Source organism: Ambystoma mexicanum, chromosome 2p, assembly GCF_040938575.1.
Source record: "Ambystoma mexicanum isolate Mex_15411 chromosome 2p, UKY_AmexF1_1, whole genome shotgun sequence".
Classification (NCBI taxonomy): Eukaryota; Metazoa; Chordata; class Amphibia; order Caudata; family Ambystomatidae; genus Ambystoma; species Ambystoma mexicanum.
This window is the reverse complement of record NC_090923.1, coordinates 596907064-596919906: the sequence shown is the minus strand read 5'-3', so window position 1 is coordinate 596919906 and position 12843 is coordinate 596907064. Positions and strand designations below refer to the sequence as shown.

General features: G+C 47.2%; 1 protein-coding gene across 1 annotated transcript in view; it reads left to right on the top strand.

Annotated features, from left to right (window-relative positions):
• RAD54L2 (RAD54 like 2) overlaps window positions 1-12843 on the top strand; it is a 1748428-nt gene that overhangs the window by 809705 nt on the left and 925880 nt on the right. The gene's annotated exons all lie outside the window — the stretch shown is intronic.

The following is a 12843-nucleotide window of genomic DNA, read 5'->3' as shown; positions in this document are numbered from 1 at the left end:
GACGGGAAGGAGGCAATGGGGGAATGTCTCCAGTCTGGACTGGATACTGCTGATAGTATCAGCAGATCCATGGCTGCAAGCATTGTGCTATGCAGATTTGCGTGGTTGAGGAAGTCGGGGTTTGCACCAGACGTGCAAGCCAGACTCCTCAACATGCCCTTTGATGGCTCGAGGCTGTTTGGCAGTAAGGCTGATGAAAGCCTAGAAAAACTTCAGACCTCGAAAGCAGCAGCTAAATCGCTTAGTGCCTCTAAAACCCTATTCCGGCTCATCTTCCTGGAGAGGTCGTTCTTTTCATTACTACTCCTCATTTGGTAGAGGAAGAGGACAGGCTTCTTAAAGGGGCAAAATAAATTTCTCTCGTGATGCACGAGGAAGAGGTGCAAAATCAGCCTTAGGAGCGGCATCTTTACCCTCAGCCACTCCTGCAGCCGCCTCCAAATCCCTCTGAGACCTTGTTGCACAAAACACCAGTGGCAGGCAGGATCTCTCAACATCTGAAGGAATGGCGGGGCATTACCTTAGATGCTTGGGCACTGGAAACAGTAGCTCAAGGTTACTGTCTCCCCTTCCAAAAAAGGCCTCGGAATCATCCACCGGGAGCCAACTCCGTAAAAACTCCAGACCCGCTCCTGTTGCAGGAAATGTTAACCCTGCTATATAAAGGTGCCATAGAACAGGTACCTGTAGCGGAGAGGAACAGGGGTTGCTACTCCCCATATTTCCTCATCCCAAAAAAGGACAGAGGACTGAGACCCATCTTGGACTTAAGAAACTTGAAGTTCCTCAGGAAGGACAAGTTCAAGATGGTCACTCTTTCTCAGATCTTTCAGGCTCTCCAACTCCAAGATTGGCTGGTATCATTGGACCTTCAGGATGCTTACTTTCATGTGCCAATCCATCCAAAGCACAGAAAGTACCTGAGATTCGCGATTGGCAATTCTCATTATCAGTTTCGGGTTCTGCCATTCGGGTTGACCTCCGCCCCGAGGGTTTTTGCCAAACAGTTGGCGGTTGTGGCAGCGAGTGTCCGGAGAGTGGGTATTCGCATCTACCCCTACCTGGACGACTTGTTAATCAGAGCAAGTTCTCAAAAACAAGCTCAGGAACATCTTTCCATCACCTGCCACTTCCTCCACAAATTGGGCTTCTCCCTCAATTTCATGAAGTCAGATATGATACCATCCCAAAAGCTCCAGTTTATCGGAGCAGTCTTGGATACTTCCTCGGGAAAAGCCTCGCCTCCCGAGGTGAGAGCTCTCCACATCCAGCAGATGGTAACAAAGTTCCAGAATGCCCAACGTCTACCGGCCTTCGATTTTCTCAGGTTGCTCGGCCTCATGGCATCCTGAATTTTCCTAGTACCAGAGGCCAGGTTGAGAATGAGATCTCTTCAATGGGCACTCAGAACTCAGTGGTCCCAGTTCTCAGGGAATATGTCGGATCTTCTGCAAATCCCGATTGCAGTTGCTCAGGATCTTCTATGGTGGGCTTGCAATGACAACATTCTCGAGGGAGAATCTTTTTGGCAACCATGGCCGGAGATAACAGTAGTGACGGACGCCTCACTCACGGGGTGGGGAGCACGCACCAACGATCTGACAATCCACAGTCGTTGGTCTCCATCGGAGTCCAAACTACACATCAACCTTTTGGAGCTGAGGGCAATCAGACTAGCGCTGGAGGCTTTTCTGCCCTCTGTACAGGGAAAGAATGTCCTGATAATAACGGACAATACAGTGGCCATGTATTACCTCAACAAGAGAGGAGGTGTAGGGTCACTACCACTGTGCAGAGAGGCAATGCAGCTCTGGTTTTGGGCAATACGAGAAGGAATCTCTCTATCGGCAATTCACCTAGCCGAAGAGAAGAACATGGCGGCAGACGCTCTGTGCAGGCAGTGCACGGTCTCTCACGAGTGGGAGCTGGCTCAGGAAGTCCTCCTGGAGATCTTCGACCTTTGGGGAACCCATCAAGTGGATCTGTTCACCACCGCGATCAACCGGAAGTGCGATCAGTACTGCTCAAGGGAATTTCCTCAAAGAGGAGCTCTGGGAGACGCATTCGTAGTGGAGTGGAAGTTTCCACTACTGTATGCGTTTCCCCCAGTCCCCGTGATTCCTCAAGTAATCAGGAGGTTGAGAAAGTTCAGGAAAACCATGATCCTAATTGTCCCGGATTGGGCCAGGAGGACGTGGTACCCGGACCTTCTAGACATGTCCATCTGCCCTCCAATACGTCTTCCACAAAGAGAGGATCTTTCGCCTTAACTGGTGCAAAGATAAGGATGTGGACCCTTTTCAATGTGGCACTCCAGTAGTGCTCTCTTTTCTATTACATCTAGCCAATCTGGGGCTCCAGATAGGATCAATCAAAGGATACCTTGCTGCGCTGTACATTTTCAAGTGCTCCTCGGAAGAGGTTTCATATTTCAAAATACCATTAATAATTCAATTCTTAAAAGGGCTTACTAACGTTTACCCTCCAGTACCTTTTCATGTCCCAAACTGGAAATTAAATTTAGTACTAAAATGTTTGACTTGCATACCTTTTGAGCATCTGCACTCCTGTCCATTGAGGCTTCTAACACTAACAACTGTCCTTCTTGTAGCCCTATCATCAGCCCGCAGGGTTAGTGAACTTCAGGCTCTCTCATGCAAACCACCATATACTATTTTTTTTATAAGGATGAGGTAGTCTTTAAAGTTAAACCTTCATTTTTACCAAAGGTAGTTTCGGACTTCCTTTTGTCGCAAAAAATAATACTACCAACATTTTATCCTCCTCATTTGGGCAAGGAAGAAGAGAGACTGCATGGACTAGATCCCAAGAGGGCTCTTAGTTTTTACATCTCAAGGATGTCTAAATTACGACAAGATGACCAACTGTGGGTATACTGGTCATAAACTGGGCTTATCAGTAACAAAACAGACCATATCCCGCTGGATAATTTTGGCCATAATTGAATGCTACAGATTGGCAGGAAAAGACCCAGCAGATGGGCTTCGAGCCCATTCTACAAGGGGAATGGCTACGTCTGCGCTCTAAAGAGGAGTCCCGGCAGCAGATATTTGTTCAGCTGCAACTTTTAAAACAATGCCTACTTTTATGAAGCATTACTTCTTGGATACTGCCTTCTCCAATGAGGGGTTATTTGCCATGGCATTTCTGCATTCTGTCCATGAAAACTATAATTAGTACTCCCACCTCCAAAATCACCACTGCTATGCGAGTCTATCATAAGATGAGGAATACGTGGAAGGACACAATCCATTCGAAGAATAAGTTACCAACTGTAATGTTCTTTCGACTGGATGTTCCTCCCAGGTATTCCTTATCGACCCTCCCATCCTACCCCGCAGTACATTTTACGTTTTCTTACACTTTCCTCTCACGAAGAATGTATCTGTCATGGGGCACGCCTGGGTGTTCCTCCTGTGTGTTCATCGAAAAAACAGAACTGAAGCAACGGGCGCGGCACGAGCTATATATACCATCGGTGACGTCGACAGAGTACAGAGTCCGTCGAGGGACAATCGACGCCACAACCTCGAGCACAGCGCCCTCTGGCGAGAATATTTTTTTCCGAAGCAGCAAAGCTGGAGATAACGATTTATCATAAGATGAGGAATACGTGGGAGGAACATCGTCGAAAGAACGTTACAGTTGGTAAGTAACTTGTTCTTCTGTGCATCCCTCAGAGTCATCCACCGGGGAACAACTCTTGAAGTTTCCAGATCCGCTCCTTTCGCAGGAAATTCTAGACCTGCTAGAGAAAGGTGCCATAGAACCGGTATCTTTAGTGGAGAGGAACAAGGGTTGTTATTCCCCCTACTTTCTAGAACCGAAGGAGGACGGAGGACTGAGACCCATCTTGGATTTACAAGAATTGAACACATTCCTCAGGAAGGACAAGTTCAAGATGATAACTCTCTGAGATCCTTCAGACCCTCCAGCTTCAGGACTGGCTGGTATCTCTAGACCTTCAGGATGCTTATTTCCATGTGCCAATCCATCTCAAACACAGGAAATACCTGAGGTTCGCAATTGGCAACTCTCACTATTAATTTCGAGTTCTGCCTTTGGGCTAACCTCCTCTCCGAGGGTGTTCACCAAGCTAATGTCGGTAGTAGCTGCATGTCTAATGATGGAAGGGATTCACGTCTACCCCTACCTAGACGATTGGTTGTTCAGAGGAGTATCTTCGGAACAAGCTCGGATCCAACTAGATTATGTCTGCCACTTCCTTCACAAACTGGGCTTCTCCCTCAATTTGAAGAAGTCACAGATGATACCATCACAGCGACTCCAGTTCATCAGAGCGGTCCTGGACACTTCCCTGGGGAATGCCTCGCCACCAGAGGTGAGGGCTCAAGATATTCTGCAGATGGTCACCAAGTTTAAAAATGCCCAACGTTTTCCAGCCTTAAACTTTTTGATTTTACTAGGCCGCATGGCATCCTGCATCTTCCTTGTGCCAGAGGCTCGCCTGAGAATGAGATCCCTCCAGTGGGCATTGAGAACCCAGTGGTTGCAATTCTCAGGAAGAATGACAGATCTCCTTCAGGTCCCGGACAAAGTGGCTCGAGACCTTCAGTGGTGGGCCTGTCAGGAGAACATTTTGAAAGGAGAACTGTTTTGGCAACCATGGCCTGCGAGAACAGTAGTCACAGATGCCTCACTCACGGGGTGGGGAGCCCATGCCAACGACTTGACCATCAGCCGTCGTTGGTGTCCATCGGAGTCCAGATTACATATCAACCTGTTGGAGCTGAGAGCTATCAGATTAGCGCTGAAGGCTTTTCTGCCATCTGTACCAGGGAAAAATGTCCTAATAATGACGGACAACACAGTGGCCATGCACTACCTCAACAAAAGAGGCGGCGTAGGATCACTGCCACTATGCAAAGAGGCGATGCAGCTCTGTTTTTGGGCAATTCAAGAAGGAATCGCTCTATCGGCAGTTCACTTATCCAGGTTGAAGAACTTGACAGCGGACGCTCTGAGCAGGCAGAGCACAGTCTCCCACGAGTGGGAGCTAGCTCAGGAAGTCCTTCAAGAGATCTTCGTCCTTTGGGGAACCCCTTAAGTGGATCTGTTCGCCACCAGTATCAACAGGAAGTGCGATCAGTTTTGTTCAAGGGAATTTCCCCCGAGAGGAGCTCTAGCGGACGTGTTTGTAGTGGACTGGGAGTTTCCACTTCTGTACGCGTTTCCTCCAGTCCCTGTCATTCCTCAGATGATCAGGAGGTTGAGAAGATTCCGGAAGACTATGATCCTAATTGCCCCAGACTGGGCCAGGAGAACATGGTACCCAGACCTTCTCGACATGGCCATCTGCCCTTCGATTTGCCTTCAGCACAGGGAGGATCTTCTCTCGCAGAAGGGAGGTCAGGTTCTCCATCCAGACATCAGAACCCTCAACCTTCACGCTTGGTTTCTGAAAGGTTGAGATACAAGGATTGGGACCTCCCAGATGACATCGTGGAGGTGTTGCTTTCGACTACAAGGCCAGCAGCAAAGACTTGATACCACTGCCGTTGGAACAAGTTTTGCAGCTGGTGTAGAGAAAAGAATATCGAACCCTTTTCATGCGGTACACCAATGGTGTTCTCTTTTTTGCTCTATTTGGCGAATTCAGGTCTTCAAGTTGGTACGATCAAAGGCTACCTCTCAGCGCTGTTGATCTTCAAGCGCACTGCGGAGGAGCCATCATATTTTAAATTACCCCTAGTAATTCAATTTCTGAAGGGTTTATCTAATGTATCACCCAAAGCCGTTTCAAGTTCCCTTGTGGCACTTAAATCTAGTCTTAAATTTCCTAATGGGTACTCCCTTTGAACTACTCCATTCTTGTTCATTAAGATTTCTCACCCTTAAAACAGTCTTACTCGTTGCTTTGACATCTGCCAGAAGAGTGAGCGAATTACAAGCTCTATCTTGCAAACCTCCTCATACAATTTTTCACAAAGACAAAGTTGTCCTACAAGTGATGGGATGTTCCTCCGACGTATTCCTTATCGCCCCTCCCATCCATCCCCTCAGTAAAGCTTCCCTTGTAGTTGCATTTTACGCCCCTTCAAGGTCAATAACCAATTCATGCACAGCTACTCTTCAGCTTCAAAACGGACGCTGCGCATGTCTATCTATACGCACGATGACGTCAGCGCGACACGGAGGCTGTCGAGGGACACCAACTCGAGGGCCGTCGACGCGCAGCGCCCTCTACTGAAAAAATGTTCCGAGGCCAGCAAGCTGGAAGTAATCTATCCAGATAAGGAATACGTAGGAGGAACATCCCATCGAAAGAAAGTTACAAGGTAAGAAGTAACTTGTTCTTCTGTGCGAATTCCCTTCTTCCTTAAGAGACCCCCAGCTTTTTGGCTGGACTTTAGGACTTTTAATTTTTATTATGGGGTGAGTGAGACCTTTTTCACACAAGTTTTTTTCTTTGATTTGAACTCCGTGTTGCTTTTCGTTTTGGAGTCTGACAAACATAGGCATCATCTTTTTGTATTGTGACACACAGCACCTTCGGTGCAGTATCACAGAGAAGTACTTTGGATTTCTCTTAAGGTTTAAATACCTTCTCTTGGATAAACTACTGTTTCCAAGAGTAGTAAAGTGAAATTGACTTTTCTTACCTTTTTCTCTTTGAAGACCTAGCGCACACCATTCTACATGGAGTGCTGGGGGGAATACTTATATCCCCTTTCTCATGTACATTTTTTGTTACCCTTTCTACAATTAATTGCTGCTGGCAGTGGTTTCGTTTTTCCTACCATTGTGCGTTTTTATCGCAGTTTGCATTCTCAGCTGCAGTATTGCACCGATGGGTGCCCATTTAGTCAAAAAGGCCCCGGTCATCTTTTATCACCATTTCTTGTTTGTAAGGTCCTTCTTGAGATTTACTCTGCGCGCCAAACCAGGTTTGGTCCCTGTTGGGCAGAAACCTGTGCAGTTCCCTTGGGGACCAATGCAAAAGATGTAGGACTACATGTGTTGGCAGTAAACCCACTTGGTAGCAGTCTGTACCACCCAGATTTACCTGGTAGCTGTGGCTGAGCAGTCAGACTTCCCTCAAGAAGAGTTAGGCAGTATGTAAAGTATACACAATAGGCACTCAGATACAATAGCACACGCAAACACTGACCAGAGCTTTGGTATCAAGGTATATAATTATTTATTTAAAAACGCACTTATTGAAACACTCCAGCACTAATATTGTAAATCACTCTAAACACAGTTACTATTATTATATATACATCCCTTATTCCTTATCAGCCAAGTCTTAGTTAACACCACGTATTTCCAGACAGAGGTGAGCGCTTAACTATAGATGGCACTCCAATAAGTTAACGAAAAAGAGAGGGAAAAAGGCAGAATGTAGGGAAATACACCACACTAATACTTAGGAACTCTTAAGCAAGGCAGGAAAGTCAAAAGTTACTTGTGAGCCAAAGTCCATAGGCCGGGCCCACTCTTGGAGAGAGCAGGGCACAAATGCACCCAAGATCACACAATGACAACAAGCTTAAAAAGTCTTGCAGGGAGTTCAGAAAGGTTTTAGTTAGGCTCAGAAAAGTTTAGCCAGGGTGTCCCAGGCTAACCCAGGTTCGGAAGCTGGGGGCTAAATCTACCCCGTACAGTCGGTTGCAAGCGAAGCCAGGCGGAACACGGTACCTTAGGTGGAAAGGAGCCTCCAGCGGGGGCAGTTGTTCCTGGCAGCGGGTGCAAGTCGCGGCTTCGTCCAGAGGAAGAGGCGATCTCGACGTGGCGGAAAGATGAAGGTCGTTGCACTGCCAGGGAAGAAACCAGCCGCAGAGTTTTCCGGTTAAAGGTACTACCCTTTGATTCGCGGTAGTGATAAAACCTAGTATCCCGGTTGCCGGGGTGCTTGGCACAGGCAAGGCGGCCACGAAGCGAAAAAGGAAGCAGACTGGTCACCCCCACCAGTCGAAGGAAGAAGACTCTCCGGGCTGGAGATCTCCTCTGTTGTTGGGAAAAGTGATGAGACGGTTCAGCAGGGCTCCACCGGTGGTGTTGTCGTAGCAGGTCGGCTCAGCTCCTCCCTCGTTGGATTCTTGGGTCCTGTGGCAACTTCTCAAGTTCCAGTCCCCAAAGCCCTGCTTTTATGCAGAAAACCCCCATTCACTCAGCCTAGCTGTCACTCAAACATGGTAAGTGGTGAGCCGGTCGGCTCACCACTTGGGCCAGTCAGGACGGAGTGTGACTTGAGTTGCCTAGGCAAATAGGTCCAGGGTGCCTAAACCCCCTCCCACACCCCCCTGTGGTACCCAGACAGAGTGGCACCACTTTGGGGAGGCTTCTGTGGAGAAGCCCGCCAAAAAGTGGAACAAAGGGCTCGACTTGGGTTGGAGTCACAGAAGAGAACACAAACGCCATTTTAGAACCGAGTCTTGGCAAAAAATACCAACCAGTGAATTAATATTAATTCAATAAACCGGCGGTATGTTCGAGGCTATAGGAATTAAATAATTAAAGTTGGTAGCCTCGAACAATGGGAAAATCCCATAGGAATATATTTGCGGTCGAATATAAAAAGTAGTATCCACTGCCACCAGCCAAAACTCGATCAGGGGGGATGGAGACGTGCCCCCTCGACTAACAGACCCCAGGGCAGTCGAATTGCCCCGGCCAGTACGTCCACAATATGATGGTTTGTACTGGTTCTGTTCAGAATTTGAGACTAGTAAAGTCAATGGTGACTTTACATGCCCTGGGAGACAGTAGTTAGTCCCAGGGTGTGGAGTCTATACTGGTGGGTCACTGACACCCCTGTGTTACTGCAATGAGGGTGCTGTGTAACACACATCGCAAAAACACATGAAGCCCTATGGAGTAAAAGACCCCATAGCCCATTAAACACCTCTAGAGTCAAAGAAACGCACTCAAATCATGCCCAAGAGTGAGGGTAAAAGAGTCTCACTCTAGGCAGGAGAAAAAAATAAACCCCAAAAATCCAGCAAAGCTGCTGGGGGACTCACTAGGTTAGGAAATTCAGCCTAAACAGGGAATTCTCCCTAACATTCCCTTTGTTCATTTTGTCTTTGGCGGGATTCACTGGTGAAGGCGTCTCTGGCTCTAGCGTGACTGGCAAGGCAGGAAGCAAAGGAGGTTCCCAAATCTCCCTGTGCTTGGTTTCCTTGGTTCCAGGAATGCACCCAAAGGTGATTGGCCTGTTGGCTGTCCTTGGAGGACAGCCACCCTGCTCTGTGATTGACAGGCTGCGAATGAATGGGAATTACTTGTATAAAAGGCATGGTGTTTTGCAAGGAATGCAGAGTCAACCACTGGACGAAGGAACCGAAGAAGAAACTGGAAGAGAAGCTTGCTGCATCCTCCTGGACCATTGGTTTGCCCTGCTGCAGTGGTGAAGCTCCAAATTTTGAATAGACTAGAGAGGACCAGAAAGGACTTCTCCCCTTGGGTTCAGGGGACCAGCTGACCCCAAGACTAACTTGACAGGAACCCCTCTCGCTGCTGGCTGTACTACTTTGCTGCTGCTGGAACCGAGTGCCAGGGGACAGGAACACCAAAATCGAGTGCATCGTTTTTATGCCGGACCGAGCTCCAGGAAGTTCCTGCGGACTCCCTTGAGGCAGGACTTAACCAAGCCTGATCCACCTCAACAGAGTGCTGGACCCCAGAAGCAAGGAAAGTCTAAAATGTGTCCAAGAACCACGGTGGTGCTATTTGTGAGTAGCTGAAACCTCAAAGTGCAGCTGATCTGAAATTTGACCATTGCTGCCTCCGACCTTCAATTCGTAGTGCAGGATTCCCCAGACGTCCTCCCTCCCTGCCCAACGCCTGAGGCCCATGAACAACAAGATCTCCAGACCTCCACAGGAACAGAAGCCATATGGAACCAATTTCTTCTAACCAAAGGTACTGGAAAACTAAGGGGACTTACCTTGCTAGTTCTCAGTTCAGACTTGTCTTGGTTGCTTTTGCAGAGCTGCTTGTAGCTTTGCCCCTCACAAGCCACCTAGCTTAGCTTGTGGCCCTACATTAATTTCATTTTTATACAAAAACTTCTAAAACATTGTGCAAGACTTTTTACCTACCTGCAGGAAGTGCTTCAGCTTGCCTAGACTTTTGCACAACTAACATTGGCTGTCCTGGCTCCCTGAAAGACTCTTCTTACCTCTGACTTTGTGCTTTGCCTTTCCCCCAGGAAGGGGTTAATTTACTTTGCATTGTAGGGTTCAAAAAGTACGTACCTGCTTAAGAATATTTGTTAACCCTTGTTTTATTCCCCCCATAGTCTCCTTTTGACACTAACCTTAGTATTGCTCAAAATGTACCAGTGATATATTAATGTTTACAGTGTCCTAGTTATTTGTCACGTCAGGGTGTAGGACGAATCTGTGTGCCATCCCAAATGGGTATTTACTGATTTAAAGAAACTGAGTGTGTATTTTGAAGTATATTTTTGTGTTACATATATATTGCTCCCTTCTGAAGAAGGCTTATTCAACTGACTGTTAAATTGATAATTGTGCAATAAAGTAACCTTGAGTGTAAGTGTTTATTTGGATACCTGTCACTGTGAATCTCTGTGTAAAAACCCTACAGCTCACATTGACCCCTCTTGAGATAAGCCTGACTGCTCAGTCACTCTACAAACGTGTAGTACATGCTTATACCAAATTTTGGGTTAACTGTTAAGAGGTCAAGGCTGGTGCAGTCTCCCACAGGGTACTGCATACAATCTTGCCTAACAGTTACTACTGGGACAATTGAGCTCCTCCCTGAGGCATTCTACAAAGTTATGTTCCCCAATAGCCCCATTGCTGCCACTGGGGTGAGAAACATTACAATGTGTCCCTCTCTCCACCACCCCCGTATCCCTACAGGAGCTCCTGTGCCTCCCTTTACATTCTTGTGGGATGCAACATGTCACCAGTCCTTCCTAGGATGGTGCTCCTTGTCAGTGACTTCCTCTCCTCTTCTTGTCCCTTACACAGTCCCGATGCATCTTCCCGGCCCTCCGTTCCTTACCGTCTCAGTTTCGCTGTCGGACTCGATGATCTACGTCATTGCAATCACGCCACTGCTTCTTCCCCTCAGCCTCTCAGTTGGATTTGCTCTCCTCAGACTCACAATTGACTCTTGTAGACTTCCTTCCAGCCCTCACTCTGGGCTCCCGGGCTCCCGCAGGCTTCCAGCTTCCCCGCGATCAGACTTTCTTTAGTCCCACTTCTTTCCTTTTTATCTCCGGGACTCTGCCTCGGCACAGGGTTAACACCTGCGGATAATGTCTCTTCGACACTCCTCATGCCTTCTGTGAGCCTCCTCCTGGCAGTACCTAAGAGATTGTTTCTCTTCATGGCACCTGTGTTCTTCCTCGTATCAGTATGTACTGTTCTGGCATTGTCCCACGTGTTCCAAAAATCCATGGGCTTACTCTCGATGAAATGGCTTGGTATGGAAAAGTTGGGGGAGAGAGCTAGGGAATGTTGAGTAGTGACATGGTTCAACTGGCTGCACTCTTGGTGATCATCCTTGTCCCCAAAGGGGGCGTTGTCTCCCCATGAGGTCCTGCCTCATTACCCTACACCTAGGGGGATTGTTTGGTAGTAGACACATCCCTAGCCTCATGGGAAAGGGCTCCCCCTTCGGGAGAACTAACACCTTATGAATCGACACACTGCCCAGCAACAAACACACTTTGATCCATATGTGGACTGAGACCAGATAGTCCGAGCCCACACACACACACACACATACTGCTGCTTTGTCTAGGAACGCCAAGGCTTTGCCCGGTAAAGGGGTTTCCATGTATGATGTTTGCAGACCCATCAGGGCAGGAAGAAGGCCATAGGAAAAGAGAAAAATGCATTACACGGCCCTTTTAGAGTATATGGTGTTCAAAATGTTATACGGTAAAATGCAAAAAAGCGCACTCGAGAAAAATATAAAAACCACAACAGAAAAATATCTCTTGCCGCCAACCCATCTTTGACACATTATGGAAGTAACAAATGTTATTTTAAACAAAAGAAAACTGGATGCGATGTGTCCCTGCTGCTCCTCACTGTAGGCTGATGTGTTCAGCTTAAAAACCACAATGAATTTCGATCTCTGGGACAAAGCACCCACTGCACTGATAGCCATAGGATGGATAAGTGCCCCCAAAGTAGATGAGCTAAGCAAGTGTAAGTAAATTAAAAGGCTTTACTTCACTTCAAAAGCCAGGTCAGGTTTAAAACTAAAGCCACAGTTAGGGGATTCCATACATGTCCATAGAGGGACAGCATCAAAAAGAAAATATTTAAGTTACCATACTGTCCTATATGGCAACCTTGTGATAAGAAGTAAGGATGCACAGTAGTATATTACATACACGTTTACACTGCCAGCAGCCTGTCTGGAACATACTGCCTGGTGAGAAATCCCACCAAGGTAAGAGAAATGTATTGGCCTGTAACGTCTCCCTGTACTGGTTGGTATAGGAGTAGTATTGCTACCCAAAAATCAGAATGGGGGACTGGGTACCTTTGCACTAACGACCATAGAGATGGCTAGTGATGTCCAAATATGTGAGTTTTGTAGCATGTGAGGATGAAATAGAGCCTCCCTTAACCAAAAATGAACACAACAGCAATCAGCAAACATACTGAGATTATCAGAGTGATGCTGAAAAGCAGGGAAAACTAAAACCTTTTCCTAAGAATGTTTATGAAATACACATGGAGGGGCATCTCGCACAGCAGGATGAAATGCGAAGTAAATAAAACCTCCTGGATGTGGGTAAGAAAGAAGTGAACATGCAACAAAACTCCCACTGGGTGTGTAGGAAAATAGTCCTTAAAGAAT